The 13,845-nt window shown below is 37.6% G+C and overlaps 1 protein-coding gene across 2 annotated transcripts in view; it reads right to left on the bottom strand.

Annotated features, from left to right (window-relative positions):
* GLRA3 (glycine receptor alpha 3) overlaps positions 1-13,845 on the bottom strand; it is a 191,011-nt gene that overhangs the window by 140,024 nt on the left and 37,142 nt on the right. The gene's annotated exons all lie outside the window — the stretch shown is intronic.

Below are 13,845 nucleotides of genomic sequence, written 5' to 3'. Positions count from 1 at the left end.
AACTCTAAAATTCTGCTATTTTCTTTTGCTGTTAACAGCAACATGAATCTGGGGAATATCTTTTCCCTTGAGATAAATTCTGTCATGCTTTATTGACTCAAATCCATTGGAGAAGGGAAAACACAAACGTTTTAGTATTGGGTTAATTCATCCTCCAGTAAAATGAAGCTAGAGGTACATCCATGTTGGGGAAACACGGCCCTGTAAGAAGCTGCTGCTACAGAACTGCCAGCTCCATCTGACTGTGATCTCTTTGGCTGAAATTGGAATAAATAAAAGTGGGGGGATGAATTTCTTATTTAAATTCAGCAAGGGGCAGAGTTTTTGTTTTTTAGTCTCATCTTCTAAATTTAATCATTATGTATAGAATTACAGATAATACTGGTGAAAAATAGGATGAAGGTGAAAATTCAGCATAGGCTTCAGTGACCTGAAGTTAGTAATGTCTGTTCTGATGCATTTCAGGGTCCCTTGGGAGCAGGTGCTGTACAGCACATCCTAATGATTCCAGAAAGGTTCTGAAAGGGAGCAGTATGAAGTACTGTGCTAGGAGGAGGACTCCTCTGATGCATTTGTTTTCTCCCTAAAATAACATGTTTCCGTAGAAGAGCAATGGTCCCAGGAGAGGGGGCTACTTTAAGCTTTCCCTAGCAGCTGGGAACACGATGCCTCACACTATATGAACCAGACTCCAGCCCTTGCTTCTCCAATGCCTCCCATCAGGTGCAGAAAACTCTTCCGAAGGGCAGAAAGTCAGCCTGCCCTAAGCTATATTGTCTAATCCATCAGTTATCAGATGTGTTCCTCGCCTGGTTATTAGGACATACGAAAGTGCTATTTAGTTTCCATTTTACTACTTATTTGTATGTATTCTCTTCTTCAGCATAAAGAAAGGTGAATGGATTCAGGCACCAAATTTTAATTTCAAATTTGAAAAACAGAGCACTCACTTGAAAGATATACATATAAGATATATACTCACATGATATACATATATATATTTATAAAATACATATACATATATAGAATTTATTTTATTTTAAAAAAATTTAAAATATATTAAGGTATGAAGCAATTTGGAAATAAAGTCTACTGTTTTTAAAGATAGTCTTGGGCTAGATCATAGAATTTCTTCAATGTAATCCCAAGGTATTTGGAATTTACTTCATGAACATGAAGGAGTCTTTTCAGATTCTTGTTCATGAGAGTGTAGTAAACCAACACAACATGGTGAATGGTTGAATGGATAGCAAAAGCTTAGACACAGAGAAAACAGGAATTTATTGTAACGGTTTAGATGGGAAATACAATGGCCCTGACCAAGGACAGTGACAGTGGAGACAGAATACAAGGAATGAAGTGGATACAGTTTATAAGGCAGTATATTCTACACTTCAAGCTTCTGATCCATGTCACATCAGGGCAGCAGTCTTGGAGTAGTCTTTCTACCCTCACTATTAATATATATTATATATTCAAAAATTTTGTAGGGAATGAAGCTCAGAGAGGATTGTAAATCTTCTATTGCCATTACAGAGAGCACCTGTTTCACAGTCATTGGTCAATCTGGTACTTCTCTGTGCCAAAGCAAAAAACTGTTATATCCATCTAATATACTGCTATGTTTAGCAACAGAGCAAATAACTGCTATAGCATCCATATGGCAAATTGTGCTTTAAAATTGTTCACTGCCTTAGCCATCGTTGGCCTGAAAAGCAAATGACAGTAGTCGCAGATGTTTTCAGCAGCATGTCTTCTTTTAGATGCCTCTTAAAGAAACAGAACATGGCTTTTAAGCTCAGAGATGGACAAAGGCAAAATGGCAAAGTACAATGCAAAGCCTTGGCAGTTACATTATTGTTATTCATGTTGGGGAAAAATTGTTCACCAGGCAAATCTAGAGCAAATAAACAAAGAGACAAAAAATAACCCAAGTGTTCATGAAAATGACTCTAAAAAAATTTTAATGTAATGTTGCATTAAAGCCACACCCTTTTGAAAGACATAAGAATGCAATCAAAACATTAAATTTCAAAAAAATCTATTGAGTGATTTGTTTTTATTTTAGATAAATATATATATTTATGTAGTCAGGTCATGAGGAAAGATATTATTTTTATTTTTTAATTGACAAAAGCATATTTGATTACTGTAAATCCACATTATAGATTATTTTTTTAGAAACTTGAAAAAAGGTTTGAAAATTATGGCATAAAAATAGGATCCAATTTATTCTTCCCCCTCCCTTCCCTTCCCTTCTTGAAAAGGTAGCCGAAAGCCATTCTCTCGGGCAGTACAAGATAGGCTTCCGCGCTGGGGATGGCTGTGGGGAGTGTGGACAACTAGAGCAGGGTGAGAAGGACATCAGCGGGGAAGGATTTCACAGCATGGTGTGTTGGAGCCTGAGTGGGGCAGCCTTGCATGGAGAGTGAGAGTCTGAACAGGACCCTGAGGAATCTGTGCAGGAGAGGGAGTGGCGGCAGCCAAGGGAGATTCATTACGTATTGATCAAATATGTAATTATATTAAGGATAATGGGAGCCTTACTGTCAAATGAGGGAGTTAAAATATGGAGACTCAGAAACTAGAATAAACCTATGGTAGTAGAGATACCAGGGAGAACTCATGGTTTTCAGTAGATAGAGAATTAAATACATAGATGTAAATGAATATATATATGTGTGTGTGTGTATATACATATGTGTGTATATGTATGTATACTTATGCATGTATGTGTATGTATACTTATGCTCATATGTGTATGTATATAGATACATTCTGGCAGACACCAACTTAGCCAGTTAATCAAAGTGAACATCATCAGTCATGGTAAAAATTAACATCGTCCACAATCTAATAAGATGCAATTAGAACACAGCATCACTTCTGTGATATTCCTATCAAGATGCATTACCTAAATTGAATCATGAGGAAACATGAGACTAAAGCAAATTGAGGAACATTCTGTTAAATAAAGCAATAATAATATCTTTTTAAATGCCAAAATCATGACAGTCATAGGAAGAATGAGGCTCTGTTCGGACTGAAGGAGACAATGAGAAATGACCCGTAAAACACAAGATATGATTCTAAACCGGATTCTTTTGCTATGAAGCCATTATTTAGATAATTGATAAAATTTGAATGGGAGCCTGCAAATTAGATGGTAGCAATATATCCATGTTAATTTGTTTGTTTCAATGATTAGACTGTGGTTATCTAAGAGAATGTTCTTATTGGCATGATACACCCAAGTATTGGGGCATCAGGTCAACAACTTACTTTCAAGTGGTTTGGGGAAAAAAATAGTTTGTGCTATACTTGCAAAACTTCTGTTAGTTTGAGAATGTTTTAAAATAAAAAAAGAGAAATAAGTACTATAGAGAGAATATATTAAACAATAATCAGGGGCGGCGTCAAGATGGTGGACTAGGAGGACGCGGAATTTGCGGCTCTGCACAACCAGGGCACCTACCAGGCACCGGCGGGGGACCACGGACACCTAAGGGGACGGGAGGAACCCCGAGCGACCGGGTAGGATGTGGGGTGTGGGGGGAGTGAGGAGGGAGAAGTGGAGGCGGGACGGGACTGGTGCCCTGAGGGGCGGCTGGGGGAGGGGAAGGGATCCCACGCCCGAAGGGGGAAATTGGGGGATGATTGGGATGGCAGAGGATCAAAAGGGAGCATGGCCAGGTTTCCCCTGCCCACTTGGGCCTCCAGGAACCTGCTGAGATGCCAGGCATGATCCTCTGCCCACCTAGGCCCCCTCCAGCTGCGTGGGTCCTGAGGGAGTGGGAGGGAGGGAAGGGGGAGCAAAAGTAAAGGCCGGACCTATGGGACCAGCACCCCTGAAGGGCGGCTGGGGAAGGGGAGGAGTTCCTACACCAAGCAGGATCCACCCTTAGTTAGGGGTCCCATGGGGATGGGGGAGACCCTATGGGAGAGAGGGGCCTGAAGGAACAGATGGAAGATGGGAGAGAGGGGCATGAAGGAACAGAAGGGAATGGGGGCCAGTGCTTTCCCTGTCCACTTAGGCATCTGGAGCGTTTTGGGTGCCCAAGCCTAATCCTCTGCCCTCGGAGCCTCCCTCCTGCCGCACAGAACCCAAGCCCCGCCCCTACACCCTCACCCAGGGCCCCACCTCTACACTCGGAGACCCCCTGTGAGACCCCCTCCAACACGCTGGGCCTAAACCCCACCCACACACCCTCACTCAGGGCCCCACCTCCAAACTCCAGAACTCCACACTCCAGAGGCCCTCCTTCTAACGTGCTGCCTCTCTCCTGCCGCACAGGTCCTAAGCAGAAGCCCCACCCCATGCTCAAACGTCACCCCCCAACCCGCCTAGGTCCCACCCCACGCTAAACCCCCACCACTGCCTAAGTTCCACCCCCTACCTAAACTCCGCACCCATAGGCAAGGCTTTTTTATTTTTTTTCTTTTTTCCTCTTTTACACTGGGGCTCTGTTTTACCTTGTTAATTCATTCTTACTGATTCATTTATATTTTTATTTATCCTAATAAATCTTTTATTTTTCTAATTTTATTTTATTCTTTATACTTTATTGTTCTCTCCTTTTGGCTTGTTCCCCCCGAACCCCCTTTTTTTTTTCTCTTGTGGTTTTATTTTACCTTGTTGCAGTTGTTTCAATTATATTTCTGTTTTTCCTAATATATTTTTTATCTTTCTAATTTTATTTTGTTTTTTATTCCTGATATTGTACTGCTCCTTTTTTTCTTTCTTTCTTTCTTTCTTTTTCTTTTGTGGGTGTACCACACCATGCAGCTTGTGGGATCTTGGTTGCCAGGCTGGAGGTCAGGCCCAAGCTCCTGTTGTGGGAGCTCTGAGTCCAAACCACTGGACTAACAGAGAACCTCAGACACCAGGGAATATTAATCAGAGTGAGGCCTCCCGGAGGGCCTAATCTCAGCACCAAGACCCACCTTTATCCAACTGCCTGCAAACTCCAGTGCTGGATGCCTCAGGCCGAACAACCAGTAAGACAGGAATACAGCACCACCCATCAAAAAAAAAAAAAAATGAAATGACAAAAAAATGTTACAGATGAAGGAGCAAGGCAAAAACCTACAAGACCAAATAAATGAAAACAAAGTAGGCAACCTACCTGAAAAAGAATTCAGAGTAATGATAATAAAGATAATCCAAAATCTCAGAAACAGAATAGAGAAAATACAAGAAACATTTAACAAGGATCTAGAAGAACTAAAGTGCAAACAAACAGTGATGAACAAAACAATAACTGAAGTTAAAAATACTCTAGAAGTAATCAGTAGCAGAAAAACTGAGGCAGAAGAACGGATAAGTGAGCTGGAAGATAAAATAGTGGAAATAACTGCCAGGGAGCAGAATAAAAAAAAAAGAATGAAAAGAATTGAGGACAGTCTCAGAGAACTCTGGGACAACATTAAATGCACCAATATTCGAATTATAGGGGTCCCAAAAGAAGAGGAGAAAAAGAAAGGGACTGAGAAAATATTTGAAGAGATTATAGTTGAAAACTTCCCTAATATGGGAAAGGAAATAGTCAATCAAGTCCAGGAAGCACAGAGACTCCCATACAGGATAAATCCAAGAAGAAACATGCCAAGACACATATTAATCAAACTATCAAAAATTAAATAGAAAGAATAAATATTAAAAGCAGCAAGGGAAAAGCAACAAGTCACATACAAGGGATTCCCCATGAGGTTAACAGCTGATTTTTCAGCAGAAACTCTGCAAGCCAGAAGGGAGTGGCAGGACAGATTTAAAGTGATAAGAGGAAAAAGCCTACAACCAAGATTATCCTGCCCAGCAAGGATCTCATTCATATTCCACAGAGAAATTAAAACCTTTACAGACAAGCAAAAGTTAAGAGAATTCAGCATCACCAAACCAGCTTTACAACAAATGCTAAAGGAACTTCTCTAGACAGGAAACAAGAGAAGGAAAAGACCTACAATAACAAACCCAAAACAATTAAGAAAATGGTAATAGGAACACACATATTGATAATTACCTTAAATGGAAATGGATTATGCTCCAACCAAAAGACGTAGACTGGCTGAATGGATACAAACACAAGACCCATATATATGCTGTCTACAAGAGACCCACTTCAGACCTAGGGACACATACAGACTGAAAGTGAGGGGATGGAAAAAGATATTCCATGCAAATGGAAATCAAAAGAAAGCTGGAGTAGCAATTCTCATATCAGACAAAACAGACTTTAAAATAAAGACTATTACAAGAGACAAAGACAGTCACTTCAGAACGATCAAGGGATCAATCCAAGAGGAAGATATAACAATTGTAAATATTTATGCACCCAACATAGGAGCACTTCAATACATAAAGCAAACGCTAACAGCCATAAAAGGGGAAATCGACAGTAACACAATCGTAATAGGGGACTTTAAAACCCCACTTTCACCAATGGACAGATCATCCAAAATGAAAATAAATACGGAAACACAAGCTTTAAATGATACATTAAACAAGATGGACTTAATTGATGTTTATAGGACATTCCATCCAAAAACAACAGAATACAATTTCTTCTCAAGTGCTCATGAAATATTCTCCAGGATAGACTATATCTTGGGTCACAAATCAAGCCTCAGTAAATTTAAGAAAATTGAAATCGTATCAAATATCTTTTCTGACCACAACGCTATGAGACTAGATAACAATTACAGGGAAAAAACCGTAAAAAACACAAACACATGGAGGCTAAACAATACACTCTTAAATAACCAAGAGATCACTGAAGAAATCAAAGAGGAAATCAAAAAATACCTAGAAACAAATGACAATGAAAACACGACGACCCAAAACCTATAGGATGCAGCAAAAGCAGTTCTAAGAGGGAAGATTATAGCAATACAATCCTACCTCAAGAAACAAGAAACATCTCAAATAAACAACCTAACTTTACACCTAAAGCAATTAGAGAAAGAAGAACAAAAAAACCCCAAAGTTAGCAGAAGGAAAGAAATCATAAAGATCAGATCAGAAATAAATGAATAATGAAGGAAACAATAGCAAAGATCAATAAAACTAAAAGCTGGTTCTTAAGAAGATAAACAAAATTGATAAACCCTTAGCCAGACTCATCAAGAAAAAAAGGGAGAAGACTCAAATCAACAGAATTAGAAATGAAAAAGGAGAAGTAACAACTGACACTGCAGAAATACAAAGGATCATGAGAGAATACCACAAGCAACTATATGCCAATAAAATGGACAACCTGGAAGAAATGGACAAATTCATAGAAAAGCACAACCTTCTAAGACTGAACCAGGATGAAACAGAAAATATAAACAGACCAATCACAAGCACTGAAATTGAAACTGTGATTAAAAATCTTCCAACAAACAAAAGCCCAGCACCAGAGGGCTTCACTGGTGAATTCTATCAAACACTTAGAGAAGAGCTAACACTTATCTTTCTCAAACTCTTCCAAAATATAACAGAGGGAGGAACACTCCCAAACTCACTCTACAAGGCCACCATCACCCTGATACCAAAACCAGACAAAGACGTCACAAAGAAAGAAAACAAGGCCAATATCACTGATGAACAGAGATGCAAAACTATTCAACAAAATACTAGAAAACGGAATCCAACAGCACATTAAAAGGATCATACACCATGATCAAGTGGGTTTATCCCAGTAATGCAAGGATTCTTCAATATACACAAATCAATCATGTGATACACCATATTAACCAATTGAAGGAGAAAAACCATATGATCATCTCAATAGATGCAGAAAAAGCTTTTGACACAATTCAACATCCATTATAAAAACTCTCCAGAAAGTAGGCACAGAGGGAACCTACCTCAACATAATAAAGGTCACATATGACAAACCTACAGCCAACCTCATTCTCAATGGTGAAAAACTGAAACCATCTCCTCTGAGATCAGGAACAAGACAAGGTTGCCCACTCTCACCACTATTATTCAACATAGTTTTGGAAGTTTTAGCCACAGCAATCAGAGAAGAAAAAGAAATAAAAGGAATCCAAATCAGAAAAGAAGTAAAACTGTCACTGTTTGCACATGACATGATACTGTACATAGAGAATCCTAAAGATGTTACCAGAAAACTACTAGAGCTCATCAATGAATTTGGTAGAGTAGCAGGATACAAAATTAATGCACAGAAAATTCTTGCATTCCTATACACTAATGATGAAAAATCTGAAAGAGAAATTAAGGAAACACTCTCATTTACCATTGCAAGAAAAAGTATAAAATACCCAGGAATAAACCTACCTAAGGAGACAAAAAACCTGTATGCAGAAAACTATAAGACACTGATGAAAGAAATTAAAGATGATAGAAACAGATGGAAAGATATACCATGTTCTTGGATTGGAAGAATGAACATTGTGAAAATGACTATACTACCTAAAGCAATCTACAGATTCAGTACAATCCCTATCAAACTACCAATGGCATTTTTCACAGAACTGGAACAAAAAATTTCACAATTTGTTGGAAACACAAAAGAGCCCGAATACCCAAAGCAATCTTGAGAAAGAAAAACGGAGCTGGAGGAATTAGGCTCCTGGACTTCAGACTATACTACAAAGCTTCAGTAATCAAGACAGTATGGTACTGGCACAGAAACAGAAATATAGATCAATGGAACAGGATAGAAAGCCCAGAGATAAACCCCCACACATATGGTCACCTTATCTTTGATAAAGGAGGCAAGAGTATACAATGGAGAAAAGACAGTCTCTTCAATAATTGGTGGGAAAAACTGGACAGCTATATGTAAAACAATGAAATTAGAACACTTCCTAACACCACACACAAAAATAAACTCAAAATGGATTAAAGACCTAAATATAAGGCCAGGCACTATAAAACTCTCAGAGGAAAATATAGGCAGAACACTCTATGACATAAATCACAGCAAGATCTTTTTTGACCCACCTCCTAGAGAAATGGAAATAAAAACAAAAATAAACAAATGGGACCTAAGTAAACTTAAAAGCTCTTGCACAGCAAAGGAAACCATAAACAAGATGAAAAGACAACCCTCAGATTGGGAGAATATATTTGCAAGTGAAGCAACTGACAAAGGATTAATCTCCACAATTTACATGCAGCTCAGGCAGCTCAATATCAAAAAAACAAACAACCCAATCCAAAAAAGGGCAGAAGAGCTAAATAGACATTTCTCCAAAGAAGATATACAGATGGCCAAGAAACACATGAAAGGATGGTCAACATCACTAATCATTAGAGGAATGCAAATCAAAACTACAATGAGGTATCACCTCACACTGGTCTGAAGAAAAGGGAACCCTCTTGCACTGTTGGTGGGAATGTAAATTGATACAGCCACTATGGAGAACAGTATGGAGGTTCCTTAAAAAACTAAAAATAGAACTACCATATGACCCAGCAATCCCGCTACTGGGCATATACCCTGAGAAAACCATAATTCAAAAAGAGTCACATACAATGTTCATTGCAGAACTATTTTCAATAGCCAGGACATGGAAGCAACCTAAGTGTCCATCGACATAGGAATGGATAAAGGAGATGTGGCACATATATAAAATGGAATATTATTCATCCATAAAAAGAAGCGAAACTGAGTTATTTGTAGTGAAGTGGATGGACTTAGAGTCTGTCATACAGAGTGAAGTAAGTCAGAAAGAGAAAAACAAATGCTGTAATGCTAACACACATATATGGAATGTAAAAAAAAAAAAAAAAAGGTTCTAATGAACCTAGGGGCAGGACAGGAATAAAGATGCAGACATAGAGAATGGACTTAAGGACACGGGGAGGGGGAAGGGTAAGCTAGGATGAAGTGAGAGAGTAGCATTGACATATACACACTACCAAATGTAAAATAGATAGCTAGTGGGAAGCAGCCACATAGCACAGGGAGATCAGCTCGGTGCTTTGTGACCACCTATAGGGATGGGATAGGGAGGGTGGGAGGGAGACACAAGAAGGAGGGGATATGGGGTTATATGTACGCATATAGCTGATTCACTTTGTTATACAGCAGAAACTAACACAACATTGTAAGGCAATTATACTCCAGTAAACACGTTTAAAAAAAAAAGAAAAAAAATATTCAAACAAAATCTAAAAATATAGGGTGTAGAATTTAAATCTGTGAACATTTCAGGTGTTCATCTACAGTTTTAGAAAGCCTTATTTTGTTTTTGAAGTTTTCAACTTTATTTTATTTTTTTTTAACATCTTTATTGGAGTATAATTGCTTTACAATGGTGTGTTAGTTTCTGCTTTATAACAAAGTGAATCAGTTATACATATACATATGTCCCCATATCTCTTCCCTTTTGCGTCTCCCTCCCTCCCACCCACCCTCCCTCTCCTACCCCTCTAGGTGGTCACAAAGCACCGAGCTGATCTCCCTGTGCTATGCGGCTGCTTCCCACTAACTATCTATTTTACGTTTGGTACTGTATATATGTCCATGCCACTCTCTCACTTTGTCCCAGCTTACCCTTCCCCCTCCCCGTATCCTCAAGTCCATTCACTAGTAGGTCTGCATCTTTATTCCCATCTTCCCCCTAGGTTCTTCATGACTTTTTTTTTAGATTCCATATATATGTGTTAGCATATGGTATTTGTTTTTCTCTTTCTGACTTACTTCACTGTGTATGACAGACTCTAGGTCCATCCACCTCACTACAAATAACTCAATTTCGAGAAAGGCTTATTTTTGAAGAGATTTTTCTTGTTAAAATGACCTTGTATTACATAAAAATGAAAATAGAAAATACAGTTTTTTCAAAAAATAACTGTGAATTTTATTCAAGAAGTGTAGTGTCTGGATGGATAGGAATAATTAAAATGGATAAAGAAGATTCTAACACTTTCCCTGAAAAAAAATATGAGCAGAAATGAGTAATAGGTACACATTCCATTCTGGGGATAGAATGAGTTATAGCAGAAGAGACTGTATGAAAATTGGATTTGTGATGTGGGAGAAAAGGATTAATATAGAGAAATATTACAGATGAAAAGACAGAAACCACAGAGACATAGTGAAGGCAAACAATGTTATTTCTAGATAAAGAGAATGGTCATTGGAGACAGAATGAAAAAACCTAACGAAAATGCAATAAATATATAGGAGGAATACACAAACAGGTGACTGCTGACAGAGTACGTTCTGCCTGAATCCAAATTAGTTTTAAGGTTATCAAAGACCAACTGAGGGCCTAAACAATAGAGTCAAAGGAAAGAAACAAAATCTAGAAAAAGCTGGTAGATAGTCTAGTGAAATAATATTTTATTGTCTCTGGATGTACTTTTATTTTCTATTCCATTGCTTTTTTTCTGTTAAACTGGTTTCCAGTTTCAAATGATTCCTGGAAACTTCTATTTCAAGATGGAGGATCGAGCATAGTTTTCTTCTCTCCAAATGCATAAAATTTATATTATTGAATAAAACTGAGACTAGATATATCACACCAAAGAGAATGAGAGGAAAGTCAGAATTGGTTTAATCACATAAAATATAGAAGGCAGGAGAAAATGGCTGACAGACAAAACAGAGAAAAGTCTAAAATAAATGATGATTAGAACTGCATGGAGAAGGAAGCTAAGTGCTAAGAGGCACAAAGTTCAGGGTCATCATCCACAGGAAAGGAGGTGGGGAGTTAGATGGGGCAGCAGGGGAGGCCATGGACGCCTGTCTCAGGAAGCTCCCTGCTCCCCCATTCATAGTCCCCTAGAGCCGGGATGGCCTGGAGTTTCCATGGGTTTGAAGGATGCACATAACTTTTTTTTTTTTTTCCTTTTGCAAACATAGCTTTTTAAGGTGATTGGAAATAATATGATTCTGTAAGCAATGCTGACTTTTTAAATGTTTTCTTTTTCCGGCTTTATTGAGATATAAAAGACATACAACATTGTGTTAAGTTCAAGATGTACAACGTGTTGATTTGATACACTTGCATACTGCAATAAGATGATGACTTTAGCATTAGCTAACACCTCCATCGTCACATAATTACTGTTTCTTTTTTGTGGTGAGAACTTTTAAGTCTATAATACAGTACTGTTAACTATAATCTCAAGGCTATACATTAGATTCCCAGAATTTATTCAACTTCTAACTCTCTGCAAAAAAAAAAAAAAAAAAAAAGACTGGGGAAAACAGGGTTCCTGCCAGTACCTCAAAACGAAAGTCATCGCTATTCTGGCATTTGGAGAACCCCAGACCAAAGCCTCGCCACTCAACACTCACCTAAAGCAAAGCTGTGCCCAGGGCACTACCATCTCTGTCAGATTTCCTTTCCCAGAGAGAGAAACAGCAGAAAACTATCTCTCTCCATACACAGCAGACAAAACATGTATCAGCACCCAGGCAAATCAACTCAGCCCTTCCTCAACTACAAAGCATTTCCATCATATGCAAGAAAACTAATGGCTTAAAGAGAGTGAACAAGATGAATAAACATAATTATTCCTGCAGGAAAAAAAGGAGAAATTATTGGGCAGAAAAGAAAAACAGAAGAGGTAGAATGCAAGAATGGAGGCATCCAATTAGCAGTCTAGTTAGTGCAAAGAACTTTCATAGTGCCTTCTTTGTAAAAGGCCTGGAAAGTCATCAAAGAGATTAAACAGATGCTCACTGGAAGTAACCAATTTTCCTATTGGAGTGTTTGCCTCAAAGAAGTAGAATTGTGCTGACGGTCTGTTGTGGTTATTCATCTCTAATATTTTTGGACAATTTAATTTTTACCCAATTCAGGTACATGATTTTTACTATTATCATAAAACAACAAACAGATAAACATACAAAATAGCACCCGCCTAGCAATATGCAACACAACCTTCCTGTAGTTTGTGTGGCTTATGCCTGGTACTGCAGTGTTTTCTCTCAAACAAATAGGATTTTTAAAAGGTGTACTTATTTTAGAGAAATGATACAAAATAGTACAAATAAGTATCATAATTTTGTTTAAAGAAAAATATCTACATCTAGAGTTTTTCAAAGTAAGCAGTATATAAAAGAGCAAATACAAAGTTACATTTTAATAAAGTCATTTTATAGTTTTTTAATAATTGTTCTTCTCTATAGTCTGGAAGATAAATTTTGTTTTAATGTAAACGTACTTGTGAAAACAATCACAAATTTAAAATCAGTATTCCAGAAATAAATTTTGTAATAATGTGTTTGAGACTGAAATAATTATCAATAATATTATTACTAAGTGTTGATAATTTGAAAGGTGAAAATGCTGTCACATTATTATTATAATTTGTACTTCACTGATTGTTAATTAGGTTGAATATTCTTATTTATCTTCTGCAAATTGTCTGAGAATGTCTCTAATAAGATTTTTTGTTTTCCTCTTATGAAATTTATAAATTCCTGAAAGGTCAAACATACAGGTTTTTCTCAATAATTTTATATTTTAAAAATATTTTCCTATTGTCTGATCAGTTATCTAGGTATTTTCTAGGTTTTTTTTTTTTTTTTTTCATTAAGATTTTAATCCATGTCCAGTGGTCAGGACTCTGCGCTTCCACTGCAGGGACATGGGTTCCATCCCTGGTCGGGGAACTAAGGCCCCCGCTGTGCGCTGTGCGGCACAGCAAAAAGAAAAAAATTTTTTTAATCCATGAAGAAGTGAATACTAAATCATTTAAGTTATTGTAATATATTGTCACATCTGTTTGGCAAATTTCTGTTCCTATTCTTTTTTTTAAATATATACTTAATTTTACTCATTTATTTTTTCAAAAAAACTTAGACTAGTGGAATATCACATTATTGAGTCATGCCCCTAAAGTCTCACAGGATTAATTCCTGGTTTTTG

This window comes from Eubalaena glacialis, chromosome 9 (assembly GCF_028564815.1).
Source record: "Eubalaena glacialis isolate mEubGla1 chromosome 9, mEubGla1.1.hap2.+ XY, whole genome shotgun sequence".
NCBI lineage: Eukaryota > Metazoa > Chordata > Mammalia > Artiodactyla > Balaenidae > Eubalaena > Eubalaena glacialis.
The sequence above is the reverse complement of the archived record's forward strand: the minus strand, read 5'-3'. Positions and strand labels throughout refer to the sequence as shown.